Source organism: Polistes fuscatus, unplaced genomic scaffold (assembly GCF_010416935.1).
Source record: "Polistes fuscatus isolate 324 unplaced genomic scaffold, CU_Pfus_HIC Scaffold2, whole genome shotgun sequence".
NCBI classification, from domain to species: Eukaryota; Metazoa; Arthropoda; class Insecta; order Hymenoptera; family Vespidae; genus Polistes; species Polistes fuscatus.
This window is the reverse complement of record NW_025113096.1, coordinates 14,153,227-14,169,359: the sequence shown is the minus strand read 5'-3', so window position 1 is coordinate 14,169,359 and position 16,133 is coordinate 14,153,227. Positions and strand designations below refer to the sequence as shown.

At 31.5% G+C, this 16,133-nt stretch overlaps 1 protein-coding gene and 11 non-coding genes across 13 annotated transcripts in view; all 12 read left to right on the top strand.

Annotated features, from left to right (window-relative positions):
* Positions 1-16,133, top strand: part of LOC122516467 (mannosyl-oligosaccharide 1,2-alpha-mannosidase IA) — a 308,019-nt gene that overhangs the window by 106,895 nt on the left and 184,991 nt on the right. The window lies entirely within an intron of this gene.
* Positions 5,246-5,323, top strand: Trnaf-aaa. Its single transcript is given in 2 exon segments — positions 5,246-5,282; positions 5,287-5,323. It is a non-coding gene; the product is annotated as a tRNA-Phe (tRNA).
* Positions 5,589-5,665, top strand: Trnam-cau. Its single transcript is given in 2 exon segments — positions 5,589-5,625; positions 5,629-5,665. It is a non-coding gene; the product is annotated as a tRNA-Met (tRNA).
* Positions 5,760-5,836, top strand: Trnam-cau. Its single transcript is given in 2 exon segments — positions 5,760-5,796; positions 5,800-5,836. It is a non-coding gene; the product is annotated as a tRNA-Met (tRNA).
* On the top strand, positions 5,931-6,007 carry Trnam-cau. Its single transcript is given in 2 exon segments — positions 5,931-5,967; positions 5,971-6,007. It is a non-coding gene; the product is annotated as a tRNA-Met (tRNA).
* Trnam-cau lies at positions 6,102-6,178 on the top strand. The gene is given in 2 exon segments: positions 6,102-6,138; positions 6,142-6,178. It is a non-coding gene; the product is annotated as a tRNA-Met (tRNA).
* Trnae-uuc lies at positions 6,273-6,349 on the top strand. The gene is given in 2 exon segments: positions 6,273-6,309; positions 6,313-6,349. It is a non-coding gene; the product is annotated as a tRNA-Glu (tRNA).
* Positions 6,444-6,520, top strand: Trnam-cau. Its single transcript is given in 2 exon segments — positions 6,444-6,480; positions 6,484-6,520. It is a non-coding gene; the product is annotated as a tRNA-Met (tRNA).
* On the top strand, positions 7,176-7,249 carry Trnai-aau. The gene has a single exon. It is a non-coding gene; the product is annotated as a tRNA-Ile (tRNA).
* On the top strand, positions 7,415-7,488 carry Trnai-aau. The gene has a single exon. It is a non-coding gene; the product is annotated as a tRNA-Ile (tRNA).
* Positions 8,033-8,106, top strand: Trnai-aau. Its single transcript has one exon. It is a non-coding gene; the product is annotated as a tRNA-Ile (tRNA).
* Trnar-acg lies at positions 8,985-9,057 on the top strand. Its single transcript has one exon. It is a non-coding gene; the product is annotated as a tRNA-Arg (tRNA).

Here is a 16,133-nt window from a genome sequence, read left to right as displayed (position 1 = left end):
CATGAACAGCTAATAAAATTTTCGTCGACGATGAAACGTCATTGGTGTCTCGGATTGGCATTAATCAAGACGAAAAGAACGACGAAGTGATATATTTTCCAACGACCTTTTACTTTATCGAACGATACGTCAAATCGTCTCGTGAACGATGATAAACGGAAGGCGAACGACGAGTCGACTACAAATGAAGCTCATCAACGTAACTTCTCTCTCTCTTTCGTAAAGACCGAATAAAACATTTATCAAAGATATTGTCATTAGCGGTTCTCGTTAAATCGTTCCCAGGATTTCTCCTTTCTATTATTTGACGAGATTCGTTTGCGTTCAAACGTGTCCGCCTTTTGTGTCATTTAGTTAGTATTCTAGGTAACGTGTTTTTGTGAAAATAGTTTGCAACGGATTAGCTTAACAATTTTCATCTTTTTTAAATGTTTTTTTTTTTCTAGTAAGTACTTTGATGAAATAATGATCAAGATAATTACGATGATTATTCGAATGATTTTTATTGAAATTAATTTTTTTTTTAAATATACTCGTCTAACTGAAATGTTTCTTCGTATATGAATGGAAAAGTGAAACAAGTTCTTTTTATATTGTATATCCAGTTTTTTCGTCGTTAAAATAATTTATCAGAAAAATACGAGGAAACCTTTTTCCCGACCTAATATATTTTATTCTGTAATTTTAAATTATTAAAATTATAATATTTTGATTTCACATATAAATAATAATAAGACATATAAAATGTATTGAATGTATGAAATTTGATGAAAAATAAAAGAAATATTTTCTAACTTTTAATAATTTTTTATAAAGTAAATAAAAATAATTTTGTTTTCAAATAAAGTTAGTTTCATCCAGGAGGTTTAACAATTAGAAAATACGAAAAGATCATAACGATGGAAATGATTGGTAAAGCTAAAAGAACAAAGAGAGAAAGGAAAGGGCAGTAGAACTAAAAGAACGTACCTTCTACGTGTCACCGCAGCCAATAACACGCGGGTAATCACGATTTAATGGCTCAATAACGTCTGCCATTGCGTCCTGACACAGAGCTCGAAAGAATTTATCGGTCCCGCCAGTCAATAAATTCACCTTTTGAGTTGTATACAGGCCTGACCGGTCCCACGTTTTCTTCTCTCTTCCAAACTCTTTTTAAAAATATGCTTTCGTGTATGTACGAACACGTGCGCTCGTATACGTACATGTATTTTTACATGTAGAAGAAAAGATAAAAAATAAAAAAATTGCGTATGAATTTGTTACGAAAAAATCAATATGGAATCATGAACAACGATCGAGACTTTAATTTATAAAAAACGGTATTATAGGAAATTTAATATTTTTCTTTCAATTCTTAGACCCCTATAAATTCTAATAATTAATTTAATTTTTCAATGTAATAATAATAATAAATCTTATAAATGATATGCATAGATTCGTAATAAATAAATAAGTCAAAAATTATTTTTTATTTATGGTACAATAAATTAGATAGCATATTATCCTGAGTTCGATAAAAGTAGAATTCGTGTACTGAGGTACACGATTTGTAAAAATCATAAGATACGAAAAAAGGGTCAGGAAAATAAAGTTCATCAGCGGAAAACATAATTTTGTAGAGATAGAACAATATTATGTTCTTCCTTTCTCTCTCTCTCTCTCTCTTTCTCTTTCTCTTTTATCTCTCTTTAGGGTATTCGAGATATTTGAAAAAAATGAGCTTCCAGGGAGTCTAATAGGGAATTTCTGGGAGTGTGCGTGCCGACAATAGTTAACGGGGTACAATTGCAGTTTAAATATGCATGCCGGATGCCACCGCCGGCTCTGTCTGTTCCATATTCAACGATTAAGTGTGATGTACGAGTTTTGAGTGTCGCGGCATATCAAATAGCCGTGATCGTTGCAGGGGTTCGAGGTATCTCCTACCCCCACCACTATCATCACGACCACTCAAACACTTCTTTCTCATCCCTACCTCTAGCGATCAGTTCCAACATAGCCGGGTGCTGCTGCTTCGCGATAAATTTCGTACAATTAATTAACAGGCCCAACACGTCTATGGTGAAACACGTTACATCACAAATCGAATTGTTCTGAGAAAATAAATTGATAAAATAAATTGATTCTTTTTCGGTTATATTGAAATCGATCGCGAAAGAAGTTTAGTCGATTTCGTCGAAGTATATGCATTACAAATTTTAATTTTGAAAATTTGCATATTTCGTTAAATAAGTGTACTTCATTTACTTGTTTAGAAAATGAAAAGAAAAAAACTATCATTTTACAAACTCATTAATTCTAATATCGTTAAGTTCTCCCTCTCTTTCTCACCTAATCTCTCTAACATTAACATCTCTGAACTTATAATCATGGTACTTATTTACTTTCTTAACAGCGCACGACTTTATAATTCCCACGTATTTTTCTATACTTGATTACAATTTACCGTAAAACATTCTAAGGGTCTGTTTTGCGTCTGCAAGCACATTGAATCACTGTAATCATCGTAGTTGCATTACGATCGTGGATGCGTCCGGATGCGAACATTCCACATGGTAGATAATAACGAAAGTAGTGCCTTTACACGGTCGTGCCACTAACCACTTTCGTATCGAGAAAAAGGTTGACTAGACCGACGGAGATAATTATACCGCATAATTGCAACCATAAGAATCGTTCGAAAGGGTCTGACTCCTCCTCCCTTTCAAGACGTCATCGTTTTCTTCTTAAAACTACTCGTAATCTGTTAGCATCTGTGTCTTGGCTACTAACAAGCTATCTGCCTTGAATTTAACCACTTTAAACGCTTGTTAAATTATGTTTAACAAAAAAATGTCTAGAGCAAAAAGCATTGAAAAGGCTACGTCACGTAAATCGTTATTTTTCATCTTTTTCTTTCTTATTTTATTTCTTTTTTTTCATTGGCGTCGGCTGTGGTATTTCCAATAACGTCAGAATGTATAATATATAAAATTAATTAATACAAATATTTAATATCCTATATCATTGATTTAACAATTATTATCGAATTCTTATTGAATATCAATTTATTAATTATGAGTCTTTGTGAGCTTCACGTTTCGTGAGAAAGAGTACGTGAATTCTCTTTAATTTCGCAAGACCCTATGGCGATGATTTTAAATGATAAATTTCTCTTGGACACTGTCTTTAGTTAGGCGCGGCCTCACGAATTACGTTCGCCACAATTACAGTGCTTTGTGGGGGTAATGGACGGCAGTTGGTAATTAGGAACATATGTACGACTCGACTGTGTTACTCGTTCTATAAGGGATTTTAAATGCCACTGGATGATATTTTTAAATCGATTTACACCAATTGATTTCTGCTTTTTAAATTAATAAACGTTTTGTAATAAAAAAAGTCATTTTTTGACGTTGCTGTTTACAATTGTAATTTAAATCTAGATACCTTTTAATTGTCATAAAAATGAAATATTTCATTTCAGATGTATACAAATATGATTACAAACTTATGTTTGAATTTTATTTTATTTAAGCATCTTTTTCATAGAACTTAAACTTTAAATTTACTGCCAAATATTTCATAATTTTTGTAAAAATTAAATGTTTGTTAACGGAATTACGTTTATTTTACACAGTTTCTGATGAAATCATTAATAATACTTACTTATTTAGATCCAAAGTTAGAAATACTTAAAAAGATTATAAAAGATTATAATTTAGTATAAAAGAGAGGAAGGAAATCGTTGGCACGTTGGAAGCAGAAAATTGAAGAATGCGTAAGTAGTAAGGAATAAACGAGAAGGCGCATCGAAAAGATCACGGCAGCAAAGGTACAAAGTGCCACCGAGTAAAGATTTATTATCTCGAATCAACGCCGCGGGCTCGGAAACAAAATTAAGGCGGTTTCGCGCGCGAATCAACTTCGCATATTCCTCGGTTCTTTCGTGCCACTGTGCACAAAAATTTTAAAGAGAAAAAAAAATGGAGAGAGAGAGAGAAAAAGGAACTCGTGTTTCTCAAAAGAAGATTTTATGTTTGCGTGTTAGTACGACGTAACTCAAAGATATATATAAGTAATAGCAATTACTCTTAAATTTTCCAAGTTCGATTGGAGAGCCGCCCTCTCATGCTTATTAATAATTTTATTATCGGTAGCGTGTCTTGAGTCTTATGTAAATTGAACATTGTACTTGAATGATGTAAATCGCCACTGTAGATGCATACTTAACGATAAATATTAATATAATAGAAAATTAATTAAGACACTTGTATCTGTATATATTGTAACTATATATATATTAAAGGTAGTTAATAAATATTTATCAGATGATGAAATTTAATAAAATATCTTCCCAAATATTAAGACAATTTTATGCACACAGAATAAGGATAATTAAGACTTATTTGTAGATACAAAAATTTTATTAATATTTTCATCGATTTTATTTATGCGTTATATAAATATGCAAATGATAATAAAGTTGTTATCGTCCGATGAAGGATACGGTATTTCGAAAGAGCCTGTTCTTGCAATTAGAATACAATAAGAGAAAGGAGATAATTAGTGGTTCTTGCTTTCGGTCGATGCAATTTGTGCACTGCCTGTTGTGAGTTTGCTTCGATCAGGATCACCGTGAAGGTGCAGGAAGACTTTAGAGACCATTGAAACTATCTTCGAAACCACGAACAATCAACGACAAATTCCGCTACTTGGGTGGTAACTCAATTCGACTCTCTCCTCACCGTTCCTCTGAATTGACCTTCGTAGTGGATGAGAATTCGTTTTGGATGGGAATCACAAATCTCTTCTGTGGTTGGTCCGATAATAGATCTTAAAGATAGTGTTTATTTTTTCTTTCTTTTCTTTATAAACAAGTATTACCAACAGTTAGATTTAGCAATGTTATTTCTTACAGGTAAGTCAACGAAGTGATTTTTATTCACCTTGCAATTTGGTTTCTTTCGCAAGAGTTTCTCAAAGCAAGTTGTTCAATTATAAGTGCATTCATTAGTTATAATTTTTTATAAATATAGGTTGAATTTACCCATAAGAATATATACTATCTTAAAGCAACTTCTTCCAACAAGGCCTGTTAGCTCAGTGGGTAGAGCATCGCGCTCTAATAATTGCGAAGGTCGCGGGTTCGATTCCCGTCACAGGCCGATTATTTTCTTTTGTATTTATTATTTTTATTTTTATAAACACAAATTAAAATCTATTAGAATATATACCATCTTAAAGTAATTACTTTCAACAAGGCCTGTTAGCTCAGTGGGTAGAGCATCGCGCAAAAAAAAATTGCGAAGGTCGCGGGTTCGATTCCCGTCACAGGCCGATTATTTTCTTTTGTATTTATTACTTTTATTTTTATAAACACAAATTAAAATCTATTAGAATATATACCATCTTAAAGTAATTACTTTCAACAAGGCCTGTTAGCTCAGTGGGTAGAGCATCGCGCTCTAATAATTGCGAAGGTCGCGGGTTCGATTCCCGTCACAGGCCGATTATTTTCTTTTGTATTTATTATTTTTATTTTTATAAACACAAATTAAAATCTATTAGAATATATACCATCTTAAAGTAATTGCTTTCAACAAGGCCTGTTAGCTCAGTGGGTAGAGCATCGCGCTCATGCAATTGCGAAGGTCGCGGGTTCGATTCCCGTCACAGGCCGATTATTTTCTTTTGTATTTATTATTTTTATTTTTATAAACACAAATTAAAATCTATTAGAATATATACCATCTTGAAGTAATTGCTTTCAACAAGGCCCGTTAGCTCAGTGGGTAGAGCATCGCGCTCATGCAATTGCGAAGGTCGCGGGTTCGATTCCCGTCACAGGCCGATTATTTTCTTTTGTATTTATTACTTTTATTTTTATAAACACAAATTAAAATCTATTAGAATATATACCATCTTAAAGTAATTGCTTTCAACAAGGCCTGTTAGCTCAGTGGGTAGAGCATCGCGCTCATGCAATTGCGAAGGTCGCGGGTTCGATTCCCGTCACAGGCCGATTATTTTCTTTTGTATTTATTATTTTTATTTTTATAAACACAAATTAAAATCTATTAGAATATATACCATCTTGAAGTAATTGCTTTCAACAAGGCCCGTTAGCTCAGTGGGTAGAGCATCGCGCTCATGCAATTGCGAAGGTCGCGGGTTCGATTCCCGTCACAGGCCGATTATTTTCTTTTGTATTTATTATTTTTATTTTTATAAACACAAATTAAAATCTATTAGAATATATACCATCTTAAAGTAATTGCTTTCAACAAGGCCTGTTAGCTCAGTGGGTAGAGCATCGCGCTTTCATAATTGCGAAGGTCGCGGGTTCGATTCCCGTCACAGGCCGATTATTTTCTTTTGTATTTATTATTTTTATTTTTATAAACACAAATTAAAATCTATTAGAATATATACCATCTTAAAGTAATTACTTTCAACAAGGCCTGTTAGCTCAGTGGGTAGAGCATCGCGCTCATGCAATTGCGAAGGTCGCGGGTTCGATTCCCGTCACAGGCCGATTATTTTCTTTTGTATTTAATATTCTTCATTTATAATTCCTGGACGTACAAAATATTGATGAGATTGTTTTTTGACATAAAATAGATTTTTCGTTTTTTAAATAAATGTTAAATAAATAGCTTAAAAGCTCGTGTTGGTCATTAGGCAAAACATATTTTATCAAAGTCCAAATCTCGTCCAGTCAATCTCCTATACATATTTACATTACATTAGAGAGAGACTAAGTTCGGCGGCGATTCCTATGGCGTTAATCGTAGTTTAAACGGAAAGTTCAGTGTCAGTCACCGGTTGGAAATTTGATTTTGTTCCAAAAGTGTCTGTTATAATTTTAGAATCGTCACAATGGTTTGCTATTATTTTTTTTTAATAATAATAGTAGTAAATAATAAAATATTCAAATATCAGTCTTAAAAAAATGCTTTTAAAGTTGATCTAAATTTTGTACCTTTGCTACCTGACTGACGCCATAGGAATCACCGCCAAACTTAGTTAGTCTTCCTTTAATGTTATGTAAGTATGTATGAGAGATAAACTGGACAAAATTTGGATTTTGATAAAATATGTTTTGCCTACTGGTCATGGGCTCTAAAGGTAAAAGACGTAAAGCTAAAGATCTTAGAAATATACCATTTTATAGCATGCAATCTTGTATCGGCCTATTAGCTCAGGTGGTTAGAGCGTCGTGCTAATAACGCGAAGGTCGCGGGTTCGATCCCCCCATGGGCCAAATTATTTTTTTTCGTATGAAATATTTTTTTAGGTTCCTTGGATAAATAAGATGTATATGGAATTGATTTTAAACAAAAGTATTAATTTTTTTGTTTCTAATTAAATATTACATAAAAATGCATATTCTGAAAATCTAAGTTCTTAAAGCAGTTGAAAGCACGTTGGCCTATTAGCTCAGATGGTTAGAGCGTCGTGCTAATAACGCGAAGGTCGCGGGTTCGATCCCCCCATGGGCCAAAATTTTTTTCCTTAATTTTTTTATATATAAAATAAATATTTTTTTTTATCTTGTCAAATTTAAAATATAAAATATCTCATTTATTTATAAATGTTATAAATATAAAAATTATAAATAAAATTATATAAAATATAAGTTATAAATAAGTATACGAGGTATAAAAGTTCTATATAAAAGTTCTATATAAAAGTTGTATATAAAAGTTATAAATAAGAAAATAAGAAAATTTAAAAATTTAGATATCGCTTTTTCTTCGAAAAGAAATTGAACTATGCTGTTTTCTGCTATTGGTTGCATTATTATTCCGTAACTGAAAGATTACGTGATTTACATTATGTGTTGTCATATCAAGAACAAACGCCCAAAAATGCCCAAATGATACGCCTAAATAAAGATTGTTGAAATATATAGATCGCGAGTTCTTAGAGTGTAGTTAGTATAGTTTTTATTGTTTTTTTTTTTTATAATAATTATAAAATTTGTAATATTTATACAATGAGGTATGGGACATCAGTTTTTTGACTAAAATATTCTTGTCACAATGGCCCATTAGCTCAGATGGTTAGAGCGTCGTGCTAATAACGCGAAGGTCGCGGGTTCGATCCCCCCATGGGCCAACTTTTTTTTCCTTTTTTTTTTTTAAATTTGTATAATATAAAATATACTTATAATATTGATTAAAATTTACAATGTTGATTAATTTTCTATACAAATTTTATATTTTTAATTTAGTCCAACTAATGCTTATTTTATTTGCTGGAATAAAATCTGAAATAATTGCTACCTTTTCTTCAAATATTTAACCGTAACTGCTGAATTTTGTTGTTGTAATAAATATATTAGACAATCGCAAATGGATTATCGTACTTACCATTAATAGAAGCATATTCGGAACTACAGTAGATAACGAGCTCCGAAAATGAGAACTGCATTCAGGCAGAATGTGGACATTTTTTACATATTATGTGAGGAAATGTCAATAAAGTGTTTTATAATCTTAGCAAATAAATCTAATTGAAATGCACTAATAATAAGATCATTCGTGAATCTTATGACTTATTGCTAGTAATGAAACATTTTCTCACCTTTATTGATATAACCTATTTTTTGTTTTTTTCCAGAACAAGAACATATCAAATGTACTGGTTACTCCTGCGATACACACAAACTAATTAATGATAAATAATTAATTGTTTTTTATGCATCGATTTTTATTTAATTGAATTATAGCTATCTTTGTCATATTGAAGTACAAAAAGGAATAAATTAGTATGGTTAGATTAAGTTAGATAAGATTAGAGACGCAACAAAATGTATAATCTGGCCTTACTTGTGAAACATAACGCATATGATGAAGTACAATAATAGTTAAAAGTAATATGACATCATATTGTTCCTGCTGATGTATTTGTTGTGGCAATTAGAGTTAATTTTTCTGCAATTTTCTTATAATTTATGAAACTCCCATTAGCTATGTTTAAGTACAGACCTTAACGGTCCTGTGGCGCAACGGATAACGCGTCTGACTACGGATCAGAAGATTCCAGGTTCGAATCCTGGCAGGATCGAATATTATTTTTATTATTTTAAATTCACACGCAATTATGAAAACTCTGATTTATTATTAAAATTATTTATTATATAATAAATATTTGTATTATAGATGTAGCAATCAATTCAATTCTTTTTCAACAAATTTAGTATTTATTTATAAGGTAATCATACATTTGTTATTCTTCGCAAATAGTTTCCACTACTTTCGACGATTTCAGTTCATCTTTTAGGCAACTGTCGATTTCCTTGATGAGAAAATATGGCGATTTTGGTGTAATGAATTTAATATCAAGTCACCAAATTATTATTATAGTATTTTATTTTTAATTTATTATTATTTAATATTTATCGCGCCGATCTGAAGATTCAGAGAGTAAAAATATGAAGTTGCATTAAAATTTTGTTTCTATAGTTGGAAAGATATTTTCCTTGATCATAGAAACTTTTTCTTGTTCTCCTTTTTCTTGCATACTCTTTCAGTCTCCTCTGTTAGCACGGTTTTTAACAATACTTTACTTAACACATACTTTTCCTTGTCAGATCTCCAGTAAAGAGAAGAGAACGTAACTTGTTTTTTTATAGCAACATCAACACACATCGATCTTTTAGAACTTTATATATATGTGCCACTATTCCCAGACTTTGTCTATTTACCCCTTTGTTTTCTTACTTCTTTAAAAATTTAAGAAAAATATAGCTCCCTTGGGAAACCTTTTAGAAAACGTAGAAAAAGTAGTATTTTCGACGAAATAGGATTGTCTCTCGTTTCCGAGCATATCACCAGTTGACTGAAAATCCATGAAAAAAAAAAAAAAATAAGGAAAAGGAATAGAAAGAGAAAAGGAAAAAAGAGGGGGAGAAAAAATATTTAAAAACCAGCTCACACCATTAAGAAAATGTATATAAAATAACGGAGAAAAGAAGTTGAGTCTTTCGAAATTACCAGTGAGGATGCTTCATGTATTATTAACGAGATATCTCGCTGTTTTTTATGCGGAAAACTTAATTATTCGCACGGTCTATTTAAGAAGAAAATGGCGTTTCTTAAAACGGAAGTTGAACCGACGCGATTTTGCACTACTCAAGAAAGTCTTTCTAACGAGGAAAACAGAGAGAAAGAGAGAAATCTCTTCTTTAAAATGTTTCTTTTCTTTTATCTTTTAAATTTAATAAAGTATACAAAGTATCGTGTTTTTTGTTGTTGTTCTTCTTCTTGTATTTTTTATTATAAAAAATTTTCTTCTAACACAAAATGACATATGTTAACAAACATCTATTTAAAATATTTTCCTCTTTAAAAATTACCCTGAAAATATAAAGTGTCGTTTTTCTTTGTTTTATATTAATACGTGTTATTACAAAATGTATATTTATATATATAAATAATATTTAATGAATCGATGTAATATTTATTTATACAAACTTATATAAATAATATGTACCTTTTATTACACGTTACATGTGCATAGATAAATTAAATCAATTTTATTTCAATCATCTTTCCTATTTGAAAATGCAAATTGTTGTTAAACATGAACTGAATGGGGTGAAAAAAAGGAGAAAAAAAAGAAGAAATTAAGGAATTAGTTTAGTAAGCAAGCACTCTAAAAAGGGATTCCATTACGTGTTCTTTCCTCTTTGCTTCTTTGATGTATGTATGTATGTATGCATTTACGTATGTACGGGTAAATATGCCGTTATCGTGGCTGTGCTATATTTTTTCTTCCTTCGGTGCTAGTTTCTTTCTCCCTTCTACCTTAGTCTAACCTTCTCCAGTTTCGGCATGATAAAATTCGCTTCACCTCCTACGCGAAAGGTCTCCGAGACCGTTTCATTACCGTACCAAGTATACTACATACAGGTACATACATTTACATGTATACTGGGTGTCTTAAAATAAATAGGAAATATTTTCAAGGGTTGAATTTTCTTCAAAATATACGAAGTTCAAATTGTCAACAGAAAAAAAAAAGATAAAAATGTTCGCTCAAACATTTGTTAAATTTGTCTGTTTTTTTTTCGAGTTATAGTGCAATTTGACTTTCAATAAACTATGTCTACTTTTATACTTTTAAAAGAAATCTTTCAAATTACTTCCTCTTACGGGAATACAAACTTGCGGATGTTTTACCAATGACTGTCTTACTTTATCGATATGTCCAGATGTTGCTTGGATTTACTCGAAAAACTTTTTCCTATTCTTCCACCAAGAATCTTTGTCACTGACAATGTTTTACTACATCCGTCCGAAGAAAGAATTATTACATATTATCATACAATACTCCTTATAACTCGAAAACAAAGTTAGAATAGGATACATGTTTATATGCAAAGTTTTTTTTATCGTTCAAATACGTTGAAACTTTTCCAATATTTCTTATATATTTTAAGACACCCTGTATGTACTAACTCGCTCACGTGATCTCACGAATATTACTTTCATTAAAACTTATTATGATTATATATTTAATATTGTTAAAAATAGGTATACGTTTTTACATTTATTATAATCACTAGTTAAAAAAAAGTATGTTGATTTTTTTGATTTTAGTATTGTCAAATAATATGTAATATAAATTAATTGATATTTTAATAATATTTAATTCTTTTTATCGATAAATTGATATTTAATAAAAATATTTGTTTTTTTTTTTTAAAAGGAAAGAAAGATTTGATTAAAATAAGTTTTGAACATTTTATCTGACCCACCCAGTACATACGCACACATACATACATATATATATATATGTATATATCTATGTATATATAGTTGCACCTTTCTACGAGAAAAGGGTGGACCTATTTAAGGATATGTGCTCTCAGGAGAACGCGTTCGAAAGAACGTGTGGATGATCCTGGATGGAATGGCGTTTCTAAAGGTGCCGAAAACGAGACGCTACGTCGAGGGAAGAAAAAGGATCTACTTTTAGCGTATGCTCCTACCATTACCTTCCTTCTCCTATTTTTGGCTTGGTTCCAGGACACTGGAGGAGGAAGTTCAGTAACGCACAGTGTCTTTCGTTTGATTTATCTTTTCAATGTAAAAAAGAAATTTCAAAAAAATCGTTCAAATATTTTATTTCTAATCGTTCGTTTGAAAATTTTCTTGTACAAAAAGAAACAAAAATCAAAAAAATATTAGAAAATAAAAAATACCAGGACAAATTGATACGTTGATCGGATTTGTAATTTTTCCAATTTTAATATTTAATATTAAAAATATGATAAATAATACTTTGACTTTTTTTTTAACATTTGTAAATAAAACTTCAACGTGATTCATATATATATATGTAAAATAAAAAAAATATTATTATCTTTAGTTTTATATAAATGATTCACATGTGTAAAAGAAAAAAATTATAGATTAAATATAATATTTTAAATGTAGATAATAAATAGTTAAAGGATGAACTTAAAAGATTTCATACTAATAGACGTACATATATAAAATATCCAGATAATTTCGTTGTATCAACTTGTCCCGTTTTCTTTTACATTCTATTGTTGTTATTGTCTTTTGGTTCTTTTTTTTATTCGAGATCACAAACAGTATGTTGTTAACTGGAAAAAGAGAAATAGAGATAGAAAACTAATTCGCTATTAATTCTCTAGAGGAAGAAAAAAGAAAGAGAGGAAGAGAGAGAAAAAGAGAAACAGAAAGAATTAAAAAAAGAAAGAAGAAATGATAACGAAGCTCGGGAACACGAAAAAGACCAAAGAACGTTCTCCTGGGACGAGGTAAACGTTGCCGCGTGCTTTGTCGGCGTTACGAGATCTAAATTACGTGAGTTTACTTCCGGCAATGGTTTTCCCATTTATACTCTTTTCCTCGTGTATACACCTAACTCCCCTTATCGATATCGTCCTTGTACCAAGCTTAACGCTACGTATTTCTAATTTCGTATCAATGAATTTTCGATTTCACTTTATAAATATATTTTTAATTAATATTAAATAATAATATAAATTATTATAAAATATATAATAACATTGTTTATATAATTTTAATATTATTATCTTATAATAATTTTATGTATTTATTTAATAAAAAAAGTAAAAAGAAAATTGAATCAAAGAGAGAGAGAGGTAGGAACGATCTTCAAATTGATTTAATAATACAGGATGAAATCGTAGAAAATTATATTCTTCTTGTATTCTTCTTTCTTATTTTGTTTTTCTTTTTTTATCAGAAGCTTTTAAAATAGTTTGCACAAACGTTTTTATCGCATTTTTCTTTCAGACAACGAGAATCGTCTCCGTAATGAGATTTAGTAGTTTCAAGTGCCGCCTAAATAGGTACGAGTGCGAAAGTCTCAGAGAAAAGGAAACGCGATTCAAAGATCGTAAATTGGAAGTAAAGTACTTTTCATCCTAGCTATGATATCGGATGGTATACCGACGAACCGAGAATCTTTTTTACCGAGAAGTTTCCACAATACGAGATAGAAGGGGAATAGATGGATAAGGGGCGAGGGCGGGGGCGGGGAAGGGGAAGGGGATGGGATGGGGACAAGACTAGTCCAGAGAAAATTGTCGGAAGAGAGAGAAGGTTCGATCGGGAATGAAAACGGAAGAAGAAGAGGAATATCTTCGTTTCGCTTTTTCTTTTCTCGGAGAAAAAACTCTCGTCTCGAGTACTTCACAAATCGACGCACTACTTTCAAACGTTTCAAAGGGAAACATTAAAACTGAAAAATATTATCTTTCGAACTACTATCTTTTCCTTCTCCTCCCTCTCCTTTTTTACTTTTTATTATTTTCTTCTCTTTTTTTTCTTGTTTAAACATCTCGTGTATTAAGGAAAATAATTTTTAACGTCGAGTTTTCCTTTCGACGGTTTCTACTTCTTCTTTTTCTTCTTCTTCTTCTTCTTCTTCTTTCATTTTAATGAACGAGCAAAGTGGGGCGGGGGGGTTGGATGAATATTTTTGTTCTTTTTGTTTCAACTCTCTTGGAACATCGAGATTTTGTTATCTTTCTTTCGAGGGCTTCTTTTTCGTCCATTAAAAAGCTTGGAATATTTTATGCAACGAGTAAATAAAAAGTATCTGATATAAGTAATAATTAAAGATGAAAAAAAGTAAGAAACAGTTAGAAAGAACTAACGATACATAACATATAAGTAATAATTGGAGATAAAGAACAAAAAAGTAAGAAACCGATAAAAAGAGTTAAACGATATTGTTGAGAAATCAAACGACATAAGATTGAAACTCCGACGAAGATGAAGAGGAAGAGGAAGAGGAAGATTATGAAGAAAAGAAGAAAGGAAGGAAGGAAGAAAGTAAGAAAGAGAGTGAGAGAGAGAGAGAAAGTTGTTCCCCGAGGGAAAAATTCGGAGTCTGTGATTTAGGGTTAAATTTTTCCCGTAAAAATGAGAACGTTACTTCGTAACTTCGTGGTACTCTTGCATCACTATGCATAGCCACGGGTGTGTCCACGATTTTATATACTTCGTAAACATTGCTCTAGGCTTCTCTCTCTCTCTCTCTCTCTCTCATGTTCTGTTTTTCATCGTCGTACTCGTTCCATACGAAAATCACCGACGGTATCTCGTCGTTGGATGGCCAAGTATTCCCTCGATAATATTGGATATCGTACATAAATTTTCTTCTTTGAAAATCGTGGAAACCGCTTGGAGGAATGTCATTAATACAGCCAAAACTTTTACTTTTAATTGTGTAAACTTGACAATAGCAATTATCATTCATTATTTTTATACATACGTATATATTACCCATATCGTAATGTATATTTATATATTTATTTATTTACGGGTAAAACCTTTTGATAAATAAATCGGATAATCGGTACTAAGAAAAGAGAATAAAAAAACAGAATATTCAAAGAAAAAAAGGATTATAAATAGACGCTCTAGACAGAATTTTAATAATAATATAGATTGATTGAATACATCGATATTTTGGTTAATAAGAATTAACATTTATAATCATTCTATTTAATCAGCTATAATAACTATACGCCGTGTGATGTTGTTCAGTATATCAGTCATGGTTTCGAAGATATCTCGATGGAATATTAAGATAAGATTCGTTATATCCAAACTATTAACACTTTCGCTACGGGCGTGTTTTCCACGGCGGTACTCTTACTCAACGGGCCCGCTGCAACGTGCAGCAACAAAACTGCACGTTGCGCGAGAGACCGATCGTTAGCGGCTGAGACTCATTTTTGAGGCATTATGTTGCTGATATTGACAGTTTTTTGTTCGAAAGAAACGAAAATATTCACATATTTAAGAATATTGTCATAGTTAAGACAATTAAATGAAATTGTTTGTCTATATATGTGGGATGCGAGCACCTCCAAGCCAAACACTTAAATAGGCATTCGTGAGGAGATTGGACGGTGGGCCCTGGATAGCTCAATGGTTAAGAGCAGTCGCCCGGAAAGCGGAAGACCCGGGTTCGAGTCCCGGTCCAGTCAGTCCAACGGCCCAATTTTTTCACGAATCCTACATATATATTTACCAGCCAACTTCTAAGAAATTTTTATATTTATATATTTTCATATTTACCCTTTAAAGTATATATAATTCAAAGTAATTCATGAAATAATTATTTATTACATGAAATAATTGAATTATACATTTTAACGGGGCAACGTATGATTTTATTAATATATTTATAATAAATCAAAGCTAATCATTTATTGGACATATTAATTTGATAATCTAACTAGCTATCAGTCAATTTCAATCAATCTTCGTATAGTACATGATACATATCTGCTATACTGAATTCAAATGGAAACGAGGATCGATGGACGAAAAGATATATATTCTATATATGTATATATAGAAAGGGATGAAAGTGAAAGGCTGAGGGGAGGGGGGTTTAGAGAGATGGAGAATATTTTCCGGAAATTGGCATCGCAGGTGTCGATACGATCATCTTCCATTTCTATCTCTATCTCTCTCTCTCTCTCTCTCTCTCTCTCTCCCTCTCCCTCTTCCTCTTCCTCTTCCTCTTCCTCTTCCTCTTCCACACTTTATCTATCTTTCTATCTCTCTCTTCTTGATGATTTCTAACTGGAAATTCGGATTTTCGAGTCAGCTCGGTCATTA